Source organism: Octodon degus, unplaced genomic scaffold (genome assembly GCF_000260255.1).
Source record: "Octodon degus isolate 3935 unplaced genomic scaffold, OctDeg1.0 scaffold00110, whole genome shotgun sequence".
Classification (NCBI taxonomy): Eukaryota; Metazoa; Chordata; class Mammalia; order Rodentia; family Octodontidae; genus Octodon; species Octodon degus.
This window is the reverse complement of record NW_004524686.1, coordinates 6,553,670-6,567,951: the sequence shown is the minus strand read 5'-3', so window position 1 is coordinate 6,567,951 and position 14,282 is coordinate 6,553,670. Positions and strand designations below refer to the sequence as shown.

The 14,282-nt window shown below is 34.7% G+C and overlaps 1 non-coding gene across 1 annotated transcript; it reads left to right on the top strand.

The window, feature by feature from the left end:
• Window positions 1-13,894: 13,894 nt before the first annotated feature.
• LOC111812051 lies at window positions 13,895-14,057 on the top strand. Its single transcript, XR_002817648.1, has one exon. It is a non-coding gene; the product is annotated as a U1 spliceosomal RNA (small nuclear RNA).
• The last annotated feature ends 225 nt before the right edge of the window (window positions 14,058-14,282 follow it).

Here is a 14,282-nt window from a genome sequence, read left to right as displayed (position 1 = left end):
TATAGAAATCTGATGTATAGCACTGTATGTATAGCCAACAATACAGTACTGTACACTTAAAAATTGTAAAGAGGATAGATCTTAAAGGATTTTACTACAACAAAAGAAAATAGAAAAATTTAGACACCATGACCAAATGGGATTATTTTCAAATATGTGATACTGGTTCAACATTCAGCATCAATTAATGTAATCCATATTATCATGAAACTAAAACTAGAAGGTCATGATAACTGACAGAAAAAAGGAATGGCAAAATCCAGTACCCATTCATACATTTTTAAAATTTCCAAAAATTCAGGAAAAACATATTACCTCAAGTAAATAAAGAAAATCAATAAAAAGCATGACACTATTAGGTATAGAAATACTAAATGCTTTCCACATTCAGATCAGAAACAAGCAAGTACTTTTGCTCTCACTACTACTATGATGACATAGTAGTAGACATTTTAGTGACTGTTGTAGCCCAAAAACATTGGAAATGACATAAAACTATCATATACAGATAAAATGATTAATTATGTAGAACACCTGAAACAATCTACAAAAAGAATCAAGGAAGTAATAAGTTAGTCATACAAGACAAGAGGATACTAAAATCAATGCATAAAAATAAAATACTTAATAAAATTACTGCTTAATAAAAATGAATGTGTTAAAAATGCATTAAAAGTATGATAATAAACCTCTGAAAACTAGTAAGGCTTACACAAGGTTGCAGAATACAGGTTTAGTATACAAATATCAATTGATTTGCTATATAACAACAAGGAAGAAGTGGAATTTTAATTAAAAGCAATGCTCTTTATATGAGCATTCCTAAAATAGAATTTTAGGTATAAATCTAACAAAATGTGTACAAGATCTACAATAGGAAGCCTTCAAAACTCTAATGCAATAAATCAAAGAACTAAATACAAATATATTCTATATTCATAGCTAAAAGATTCAATATTGTCGGGATATGAATCACTTCTTCTCATGTTACCGATTGATTTAATTCAGTTGTGATCAAAATTCCAGCACTTCACTTTATGAATGTTGACAATTCATTTTCAATTTTTATGGAGCAACAAGAGAGCCAGAATAGAAATATAATATTAAAAGAGAGAAACAAAACCGAGAGACTGACATTTCTGGACTTGAAAACTTGAAATGAAACTGTAGTTCTCAAAGCAATGATGTATTTATAAAAAGATTATACAGATAGATCAATGGAAATGAACAGAGAAATTATTAGAAACAGAACTGTATAATGTGTGCAACCGATCTTAGATAAATGACAAAGATAATTTTTGAAACAAATGATATTGGAGGGCAGGCCAAATAGCTCAGCAGATTAAAGCAACTCCAAGCAGGTGCAGTGGCTGGGGGTTTGATCCACAGGCTTGCAGTGCTGGCCCTGCCCCCAAGGCATGGTGAGATGGAGATTGAGACTGGGCGTGGTGGTGCACGCCTGTAATCTCAGCTCTTGGCAGGTAGTAAACAGGCGCATCACTACGAGTCAGATCAAGTAGCGAGACCCTGAACACCCTGTACACCCTTCCCTGAAATACAGAAAGAAAAATAATGTTCAAAACTTCTCAATAACAAAACACATAATCTCATTAATTATGGGCCAAAGACCATAACAAATATTTGACCAAAGAAGAAATACAGACACACATGAAAAGATGTTGGACATCATATTTGAATAGAGAATTGCGAGTTAAAATGACAAGATACCACTGAAAACGTATGAGAATGGCCAAAGGCACCCACACACACACTCACTTTTGGCAGGAATTTCTGGAAATTGAAAGTCACACACCTGGAATCTCTAAAAGAATAGCAACTAAAGTAAAGAAACAACTGCAGGTGGATATAGAGATAATCAGAAATAAATCTCTCAGGTAAGAAACAAATGATAACAATAATGAAAGAATTGCCCAGCATTTATAAAGCACACATAGATTACAAACACAGGAGCATTGAAAAATGATGGAAACCTTAAATGAACAATATAGGAAAGAATTAACATTCATGAAATATTCAAAGAGCTACCAGGAAATTTAAAATTCCATTGAAAGCTGACCAAACCATTTAAAGGAAACTGAAGAAAGGCAGTCAGACCTTAAAGACATCGTTGAAGCTAGTGACTATGAAGGGAAATATTTCTTTAAAATAACAAGGAACCAGGAAGTAATTACTCACCTGCTATAAGATCACGCAGAGAAGAGCAACCAAAATGACAGGTGTTGAGGAAAAAGGAAAAAGTCAATACAAATGAAATAAAAAGGCCATCCAGCAGAAAAAGTATAAAGATGAAATATAAGAAGTAAAGCCATGCTGTTATGTTGAGCTGTGGGGGACTCAGGTCAACAATTTCTGACATTGCCAGTGAAACAGAAGACCCAATACTATTATGGACTACTGGACTCTTTTAGAATATTTTGATGAGTTTACACACCTATAATATTCAAATAACGGAACTTAACAAAAAAAAAAGGGTATACAGATGAATGTCCATTTTGTATCTGTGTATTCAAAGTGGTTAGGATAGATATACAGTTGCATTCTCTTAATGAATAGAGGGATTTGTTCTAATCATGTTTGTAAATAGGATATCATGTCCGCATCTTGTACAGCAATTAACCACTAGGAAGAATGTATGCAGTGTGTTAATTATTGAAACTGTCCTACCAATTTGGTTTGAAACTGTCTTATTGCTATTTGTTTCTCAATAAAATTATGGGAAAAATGTAAAAAAAATAAAGTTTATACGATCATTGAAAAAAAGACTACATACAGAAGTAATAGCAGAAAATTTCCCAAGCATGGGAAAAAAATTTGACATCCAGATATGAGGCATATAGCACTTCAATTAGCCTTAACCAACATAAATATACATCCAGATATATGATAATCAAGGTTCTAAAAATTCAACAGCAGAAAAGAATAGTAAAATCTGTTATAGAAAAGAAACAGATCACCTAAAAGCAAAGCCCATCAGAATCACAGCAGATTTCTCAACACAAAACATCAAGTAGAGTTTGGTGTGAAACAGAACTCAAGTCCTGAAAGAAAATAAGTTTCAACCGACATTGATGTACCCTGCAAAACTATCTATCAAAATTAATGGAGATCTAAGATTCTTCCATGACAAAGAATAACTAAAGAAATTCATAATCATCAAACCAGCCCTAAAAAAGCACAGAACGATATTAAAGAAAAAGGTAAACATAATCACAATTATAAAAGCAACAGCATAAAGGGACAAGCAATTAAACACAGGGGAAAAAAGTAACCAACAGCAGGAAAATAAGATGACAATGATAAGTTAATACATATCAATTATAGGTATCAATATAAATGGCATCAATTCACCTATTAAAAGAAATAGATTGGAAAGGTGGATCAAGAAATAAAATGCAACAATATGCTTATAAAAGAAACACATTTACTCAAAAGGAAATTCAGATACTGAAAGTCAAAGTAAGGAAACAGTACTCCGTGGGAGAGGAACCCAGAAAAAAGCAGGGGTAGCTATTCTGTTTGCAGACAGTATGAACTTCAAACCAAGAATGATCAAGTGAGATAAAGAAGGTCACTACATACTCGTTAGGTGAAAACTTCAAAAGGAAGAGATAACAATCGTAAATACAAATGCACATTACACAGGAGCACCCAACTATGTAGGACTATTTTTCTTGGATATGAAAAGACGAATAACCAATATCACAATTGTAATGGAAGATCTTAATACCCCATAATCAGAAAGAGATAGAACAACTAGACAAAAAGTTGGCAAAGACATAACAGCATTATTATGCAAGCATGACTATAATCTCAGAACTCCAGAGGCTGAGGCAGGGGGATTGCTGTGAGTTTAAGGTCAGCCTGGAACACCAGGTGAGCTCAAGGCCAACCAAAATGCACAGTGAGACCCTGTCTAAGAAAAGCAAAAAAAAAAAATTAGAACTGAATAACAGATCTATATGATACTTGTAGAAAAATGGCCATAGTAGATTTTGCAGAGAGTTCCACACAACATCAGAATACAGAGTCATTTCAGCTGCAAGTGACACCTTCTGTAAAATAGACAACATACTAGCACATAGAGCATGCCCAAGTAAATACAAATGAATTTAGATTATTCCATGCATATTATCTGATCCATGCATATTATAATTTCAATGAAATTAGAAATTAATTATGAAAGAAACTACAAAAACTCTATAAACACATGGCAATCAACTAACAGCCACCTGAACAACCTATGGGCCACAGAAGAAATTATACAATGTCTGCAATCAAATGAAATTTCAAATACAACTTACTGAATCTGTGGGATGCAAAGAAAACAGTCTTCAGAGGGAAATTTATAGAAGTGAACGCTCACATCAGGAAAACAAAACAAGGAAAAGCAAGCAGCCTAATTTTGCACCGAAAGCATCTAAAAAAAAAAAAAAAAAAGCAAGTGAAGCCCAAAACCCAAGGAAGACAGAAAACAATAAAGATTGCAGCAGAAATAAATGCAATTGAGACCAAGAAAGCAATACAAAAAGTTAATGGATCAAAGAGTTGGTTTGTGAGAGAATGAATAAAATTGAAAATCCCCTAGAAATCCCTATCAAAAAAAAAAAAAGGAAAGAAAAACTCAAATTCAAGAAATAAGGAATACAAAGGAGAAGATCATGACAAATCTTTTGGAAACTCAGAAGATCATCAAGACTTACCTGGAAAATATTATTTGCAAAGGATGGAAAACACAGAACAAGTGGAAATATTCCTAGATATGTGTGAGTTACCAAAACAAAATCAAGATTTAAAAATTCTAAAGAACCCATTATCAGTTAATGAAAGTAAAAAAAAAGGGGGGGATAAAAATGAAGGGCCATTTTGTAGTGAAAACAATATATATGCATATACAAAATAGCATAGATATACTACTACTCTTTTAGTTCAATGAGAAGAACATTTTGAACTAATAGTGTTTAAACCAGATATCATGTCTGCATCTTGTTCTCTGGATAACTACTACGAAGACAATAATATGCAATGTATTAACTATTGTAACTGTCCTATTAACCTGTTTTGAAACTGTCTTATTTCTATTTCTTTCTCAATAAAATTAATAAAAAAATAAAGTTAAAAAATGAAATTTAAAACACAATAAAATTTTACCAACAAAGAAAAGTACAGTCCCTGATAGATTCATAGCTGAATTCTATCAGAATTTTAGAGATGATTTAATGTCAAACCTCCTAAAACTCATCAATGAAATGGGAAAGGAAGCAGTTCTCCCTAATTCATTTCTGGAGACAATTATTACCCTGATCCCAAAACCAGACAAAGACCCAACCTAAAAGGAGAACAATAAGCCATTCTCACTAATGAACATAGATGAAAAAATCATCAAGAAACTACTAGCAAATAGAATGCAGCAAATTATCAAGAAGATTACACACCATGACCAGGTGAAATTTCTCTCAGGAATGCAGGGATGGTTAAACATATGCAAATCTATAAATGTTGTGCCCCATGAAAACAGAGCCAAAGACCAAAAGCATATTTAATCTCAGTAGTTGCAGGAAAAGATTTTGACAAATCCAACACACCCTCAAGATGAAAACTCTAGAGAAAATTGGAACAGGTGGTCTTTACTTCAATCTCATAAAAGCCCCTGTGACAAATTAACAGTCAATATCATATTAAATGGACAAAAACCGAAAGCCTTCACTTTAAAATCAGGTACAAGACAAGGATGCCCACTATCACCATTCCCATTCAACAGAGTAATGGACATATTCACCAGAGAAGTTAGACAAGAGAGATAAATAAAAGGAATAAGAACTGGAAAGGAAGAGGCTGAAGTATTATTTTCAGAGCACATGATACTCTACATGGAAGACACAAAATTATTCCACTAAAAGACTCCTAGAATTAATAAAGGAATTCAGTAGCACACTAGATTACAAGGTCAAAACTCAGGAATCAATAGCATTCCTGTATACAAACACTAAAATCATTGAGAGAGAAATAAGAGAAGCAATACCTTTCATAATAGTATCCAAAAAAAGAGAGAAATACTCATGAATCCATCTCACAAAGATAGTAAAAGGTCTATACAGTGAAAATTATACTTCTCTGAAAACAGAGATCAAAGAAAATTTCAGAAAATGGAAAGCTATTCCCTGCTTATACATAGGAAAAATGAACACTGTGAAAATGGCTAAACTCCCAAATCTTTTAGACAGATTTAATGCAATCCTGATCAACATATCATTAGCATACTTCAGAGATCTAGAGAAAACATTCCAGAAATTCATGTGGAAGCAGCAAAGACATAGAATTGAAAGACAATCCTGGTCAACAAAGACAAGGCTGGAGGCATCACAATCCCTGCCTTTAAATTATACTAGAAAGCTATTGTGATAAAATCAGTATGGTACTGTACAAAAAACAGACCTGAGGCTACGTGTACAAGATTAAAAGATAAAAACACAATTACAAACACCCAGCCAGCCCATGTTTGACAAAGGGGCCAAACATGTGAACTGGAGGAAAGATAAAATCTTTAAGAAATTGTAACGGAAAAATTGGCTTCCATATGCTGAAGACCTATGCCTCTGACCATGGACTAAAATAAAGTTAAAATGGATTAAAGATATAAATACTAAAACAGAAATACTAGCTCTGCTGGAAGTAGGTAGAAATCTGGAAGACATAGAGATAGGCAGAGTTTATGAACAAAAATCAAACTGTACAGGAAATACTTCAAAGAATCAACAACTGTGCTCTCATCCTATTGAAAAGCTTTTGCAAATCAGAACAAATCACCAAAAAAGTGAAGTGTTTTACACTTGAGAGTAAATACAATGTTTACATGTGGGAGTCTCATTTATTTCACTTATGAATATGGTCAAAAGCTGCATCCATTTACCTACAAAAGCCTAGAGTTTATACTTCTTTATAGCAGAGTAGTACTCCATTGTATACAAATACCAGGGTTTTTTATCTAGTGTTTTGATGATGGGAATATGGGATGTTTCTAAGAATTGGCTATTATAAATTGTGCTACTATAAACCTTGTTCCACATATATCACTGTGGTCTGATGTGTTTAATTATTCTGAGAAAACACCTGACTGGGAATGACTGAATTTAAAATTTCTGTTTTAACATTTAGATCTTGGGTCCATTTGACTTTAGTTTAGTGCATAGAGATAGATATGGAGCTAGTTTTATTCTTTGTCATATGGAAGGCCAGTTTTTTCAGCACTGTTTGTTAAAGAAGCTATCATTCTTCTGTTGCACATGTTTGGCCTCTTTGTCAAAAATAAGCTGGATGAGTGAGTGTGTTTGTAGTTGTGTTTGAAGGGCTGGGGAGATAGCTCAGTGGCATAAACACGTGCCTGTAGTTGTGTCTGCATCTTCAAATCTGTTCCACTTATCCTCATGTTTATTTATTTGCCTGTACTATGCTGATTCATTAATGGATATTGGGTTATTCAGAATTTTTATATATTCTTGATTGAGCATTGGAAATTCATATGTTAAGGAATCTGTCCATTTTGTCAGTGTTTTACTTCATATCCAAGTCAATATTGTTTATTAAGGTCCCTCATTTCAGTTCTATTATTGCTTATTTGCTTTTTCATGTCTATTAATATTTGTCTTACACAGTTTGTGTTCCCATTTTATATATATATATATATATATATATATATATATATATATGTTTTCACTTCCTCTTGAATTTTTCCTCGACCAAGTAAGTAGTGACTTTCTTCTTTCTTTTAATCATTCTTGGCTGGAAGTTCATATTGCCTGCAAGCAGACTAACTACCTCTTCTTTTTCTGGGTTCTTGTCACATAGAGTATTGGTGTCCATCTTTTGGCTTTCAGTCTATAAGCTTCCTTTTAACCTTAAATGTATTTCTTGTGTACAGCATATGTTTGCATCTTGTTTCTTCATCCATTCTGCTAATCTGTTTCATTTGGTTGATGAATTTAAGCCATTGTATTGATGGTTATTGCTGATACATATTGGCTTAACTTCATCATGATTTTAGGCTTCTAGTGGCTCACTAGATTTTCCCTCTATTTAACTACTTGCCCGGCCTGGTGGCTTCTTTCTGATGTTTTCTTGAAATTTTCATCATTTCTATGTCTGTGTAGAATATCTTTCAGTGCTTTTCATAGAGTTGATTTGGACCAACATGAATTTTTCAGTTGCCCATTGTCCTACAAGTATCTTACTTCTCCATTAAGTTTGACGTATAGCTTTGCAGGGTACATCAATATGGGTTGCAAGTTGTTTTCTTTTGAGACTTGAAATACTTCACTCCAAGCTCTTCTTGATTTGATGGTCTGTGTTGAGAAGTCGGCCATGATTCTGATGGTCTTTACTTTTAACTGATCTGTTTCTGTTATGTAACAGCTTTTAATATTGTGTTCTTCTGCTGAAATTTTAGAATCTTAATTATTATGTGTCCATGTATAGAATTAATTTGATTATGGCTATTTGGAGTTCTATATGTCTCTCTGAACTGTATAAAAGTTTATTTCCCATGCTTAGGAATATCACACTCAGTCACATAGCTAGCTGTGAAGTCAATACACAAAATTCAATAGCATTTCCATGCACATACAACAAACTCAATGAGAGAGAAATTTGGAAAACCACACTTTAGTCAGTAGCATCCAAAAAGTATAGTATTTGAGGGCTGGGGAGAAGGCTCAGTAGAATAAGCGCTTCCCTGGAAAGCACAAGGGCCTGAGTTCAATCCCCGGTTCTGTAAAAAAAAAAAAGTATAGTATTTGGGAGTTAATCTAACAAAGGAAGTAAAAGATCTTTATATTGACAACTACAGTACTATGAAAAAGGAGATGAATGTGAATATCAGAAAATAGAAAAATAACCCTTGCTCAAAGGAAGAAAGAACCAACAGTAAAAACTGCCACACTCAAAATTGTTATACAGATTTAATATAATATCTATTGAAATACCATTAGCATGTATGGTATGTAGAGAGAAAATATTCCTATAATATATTTGGAATCAGAACAGACCTAGAATAGCCAAGGCAAATCTGGGAAAGAAAGACAAGTTAGCATCTATCCCAATCCCTGACTTTAAGTTATGCTACATAGCTACTGTGATAAAAAAAATAATATGGTACTGGCAAAAAAAAGGAGCTGAGGTTGAACGTAATGGATTAGAATAAGAACTTCAAACACACTCGATCACCTTATGCTTGACAAAAGGGCTAATATGCTTAGTGGAAGAAAACCTCTTTAATAAATGGTCCTAGAAAAATTTGCTTTCCACATGACAAAAATAAAACTAGACCCATGTATATCATCAATGCTAAATGAAAATCAAAATAAATTGAAGATCTAAATATTAAACATAAACACTATCTCCTGGAAGTAGAACCCTGGAAGCTATATTCATAGGCAAAGACTTCATGAACAAACCTTCAACTGTGTAAGAAATATTACAAAGAATCAACAAATTGGATTTTATCTTCTTAAAAAGCCTTTACACAGCAAAAGAAATTACCAGTGGAGTGAAAGACAGTGCACAGACTGGGAAAAAGTTTTAGCCTACTGTTCTTCAGAAAAAGGAATAATATCTAGAACACATAAACAAGTGAAAAAACATCATATCTCCCAAATTTAAAAACTCAGTTCAAAAATGGGCATCTGAAATGAACATGCACTTCTCAGAAGTATGAATGATAAACAAGTTACTGATCATCTGAGAGTTCCAGATTAAATAACTCTCAGATTCCACTTCACCCAAGAAAGAACAGCTATGATCAACAAACAAGCTGATAACTAATCCTAGGGGCACTGTGAAGAAAGAAGGAACTTTTGCTGAGAATGTGCACTGGTATGAGCATTACGGAAATCAGTGTGGAGATTCCTCAGAAAATTTGATCTACAGGATCCCTTTGACCAACATATTCCCCTTTTTGGTATCTTGTCAAAAGAATTAAAAGCACCATACCACAAATACCAATATTTATGCATCAATATTTGTACCAGCACAAATTATGAGAGCTAAATTTGAAAATGACCCAAATACCCAATAACTGACAAATGATTGAAAAATGTTTTGTTTTATGGAACCTGGAATTGAACTCAGAACCCTGCATTTATTCTACTAAGCTATCTCCCCAGGCCCCAAAAACGTGTTTTTTTTTAATTCGATGGAGTATTACTCAGCCATAACAAAGGATAAATTTGAGACATTTATAGCTAAATGAATGGACCTTGAGACTATACTCTTCAGTGAAATAAATTACACACATCTGTCTTGCATGAGATGATACAAGTGCAAATAACCAAAATGCATGATAGACATTGTGAAATAGGAAGTAATTGATCAAAGGGAATGGTGAATCACGGGATGGAAGACAAAGGAAAAATATGAGCAATAAAGGATAAAATATAAACAAAGCTATGTAAATAAGGAGAGGAAAAGGGGTTGAAGAGAGGAGAGGTGAATGGTAATAAAAGAGGAATTAAGATATATCATGTATAGGTACAAATTCCCTATGATGACTGTAATCACTATACATATATAAATTTTAACAAATTTAATTACAAAAAAGAAAAAGAAGAGCTGGCCAAATAGGGCAGCGGACTAAAGCGCCTACTTAAGCATAGTGCAGTAGCTGGGTTGTATTCCCAGCTTGCCGTGCCGTCCCTGCCCCCACACTCTAGGCATGCTCAGATGGGTAATTGAGACTGGGCAGGGTGGTCGGCACCTGTAATCCCAGTACTTGGGAAGGTGAAAACAGGAGAATCACTGTGAGCCCGATCTATGTAGTGAGACCCTGAACACCCTGTAGACACTGTACTAAATACAAAAAAAAAAAGCTTAGGTCCTTAGAATCTTTATTACAGTTTTTCCGTAGAAGAGTAAAATAGTGAGAATTCCTCTACCCAATAAAATACTTTCCATACAGTTATAATAATCGTGACAATGTACTGCTAGAAATAGTATGTGGTACCTAGAAATAGGCCCAAAGCAAGATGCTGACATGCTCCCTGAAACATGTACAAATATAATTCTACAGAGGTAGAGTATTTACTATAACAGGGTGCTAGAGGAATTGTACATTCACAGGGTAAAGCATGAAATTTGATCCCAACCTTATACATTATACAAAAATCAACTCAAAATGGTGCATGGATATAAACCTAAATCTAAAAACCATACACTTCTAAAACATTAAAGAAGTCCTAAGGACCTTGTGTTAGTGGAAGACTTCCAAAGGTTATTCACAAAAGAGAAAAATGATAAACTGATCTGCATCAAAACTAAAATTTTGGGGCTGGTGAGATGGCTCAGTGGTCTAAAGCACCTACTTAGAACAAGCTTAGCAAAGCACAGGGACCATGGTTCAATCCCCCAGCACCACATGCCAGCCAGCCCCGCCCCCTGGAGGTCTGAGCTGGACACACACACACACACACGCACGCACACACATAAATAAAAGAAAAAAAAAACTAAAATGTTCTGTTCTGTGAAAGACCTCATCAAAAGGATGAGGAAACAAATTATAGGATTGAACAAAGTATTTACAATCCAAATAACTAATAAAGGACTTGTGTCCAGAATTCATAAACAAGCTTAAAAAACCAACATTAAGAAAAATCAAACAATCCAATTAGAAAATGGGCAAGACATGAACAGGCATTTCACTGAAGAGGATGTGCAGATGATGAGTAATTAAATGATAAGGTACTCAAATCATTTGCTCTTCAGCAACACAAGTTAATAGTGTAGAAATTTCTTTATCTGTTTATCTATTGATGGAGCTATAGGCCATTTCCAAGACTTAGCTATTCTGTGTTGTACTGCTATTATAAGCATGGTATACATGCATCACTGTAATAGGATGTCTTTAACTCTTTGGGAAAGAAACCTAGAAAAAGAATGTTTGGGTCAAATAGAATTCCTATCTTAGTTTTCTTTTTACGAATAGCCATTCTTATTTTCAGAGTGGTGATACTAGTTTATATTCCTACCAACAATGCAGAAGCATTTGTTTTTCCCCACAGCCTCACCAGCACTTGTTATTTGATTCTTCATGATAGCCATTCTTTTGGAAAGAAGATGGAATTTCAGTGTTTTAATTTGCACTTACTGAGCTGGCCAAATAGCTCAGTGGATTAAGGTGCCTACAAGCAGGCACAGGGGCTGGGGGTTTGATCCCTGGACCTGCCTTACTGGCCCTTCCCCGGGGGCACACTGGGACAGCAATTGAAACTGGGTATGGTGGTGTATGCCTGTAATCCCAGCTTTTGGGAGGCTGTAAACAGGTGGATCACTATGGGTCCACTCTAGTAGTGAGACCCTGAACACCCTGTAGACCCTTCCCTAAAATACAAAATAATAATAATAATAATTTGCACTTATTGGAAATATTTTTTCATGAAGTGAAGTACATCAGACAAACCAGATTAAATATCATGCAGTGGTTCTTACATGAGACACCGAAGATATAAGTAAACAGCAAGATAAAAACATATAACAGGAAAAGGAGAGATTGATCTTTTGCAAAAAGGAAGAGGACCAAGAGATGGAGGGAGGGAGAAAAAGGAAGGGGGGGAACATGGATAGAAAAACATAATTAAAATATGTGGTATACATGCACCAATTCCCCATGAGGACTGTGATCATTATGTACTGCCAGTGTGTACTAATAAAAATGAAAAAGAAAATTAGCGCAATGAAATTTTGATACATATCTTTCATAATGAGTAAACTAGAAAATAGTGAGCATGTCAAAATTTTGTAAGGATGCACACAAGCTGGATCACTGATCCATTGCTTGTAGAAATGATAAGTGCACAGTCACTTTGGTAGTTTGGCAGATTATTAAAAAACTAAACACTTAACTACTAAGTAACAAAGAAGTTTATTTCTTGAGCATTAATTACAGAAAAAAGTTACAGTCACACAGAAGCCCGTATATGAATACTCATAGTACATTATTGCAATGAAAACAGGGCCAGCCAGATAGCTCAGCAGACTGAAGCACCTGCTTAGGCAGAACGCAGTGGCCAGGTTTTGATCCCAGGTGTGCCTTGTGGGCCCCTCCCCCAGGGCGCACTGAGACAGCGATTGAGACTGGGCATGGTGATCCGTGCCTATAATCCCAGCACTTGGGAGGCTGAAAACAGGAGAATCACTAGGAGTCCAGTCTACATAGTGAGACCCTGTAGACCTTGCAGACCCTGTACCAAATACATTAAAAAATTTAAAACAATGAAAACAATTGATACGCTTCTTAGCAAGTTAAACTGTGCTACATTGTTACTGTGGAATATTACTTGGCAATAAAAACATTAACTATTGGAATATACAACAACTTAGGTGAATCTCAAGGGCATTGTGCTGAATGAAAAAACACCATTTCTTAAGGTCATACACTGTATAATTACACTTATATAGCATTTTCATTATAGAGCTAAAACACTTTAGTGGTGCAAGGAGTTAGGGAGTATTAAGTGGATGATAAGTGTGTATAAGGTTTTAGCTTATACAAGTAAGATCATCGTGGTGATAGAAGTGTTCTGAAAATTGACTGTATCGACTGTAGTGGCGATCACATAAGTCTATACCTGCAGTAAAATGACTTGCATTATACATATACATTACACCAATGACCATTTCCTGGTTTTAGTGTTGTGTTATATTTATATAAGATTCAAACATTGGCAGTAACTGGGTGAAAGACATGGGACCGGTTTTTACTGCCTTTGCAGTTTCCTGTGACCCTATAATAAGTTAAAAACAAAAATTTTAAAAATAAGGCCCCCAAAGTCCACATTTTTAAAAGTATCAATCCACAGATCCAAGTACCTGAGCAAAATCATCTTGGCTTATACTTACCTGGCATGGGAGACAGCATGATCACGAAGGTGGTTTTCCCAGGGAGAGGTTTATCCATTGCTCTCCGGATGTGCTGACCCCTGCGAGTTCCCCAAATGCGGGAGACTCGACTGCAAGATTTGTGGGAGTGGGGACTGCATTCGTGCTCTTCCCTGCTTAAAAAAAAATCTTGGCTCACTGTAGTCAAGTTACTGCAAATCAGTGATAAGGATATTTACTGCCTTCTCATCAGAAATAATGCAGGCCAGAAGACAATGGGAAGACATTTTTAATGTACTGAAAGAAAGGAAAACACTCAACCAAGAATTCTGTATTATCCAAATTAATTTATTTTATTTTATTTTTTGTATTTTAGGGAAGCGCCTACAGAGTGTTCAGGG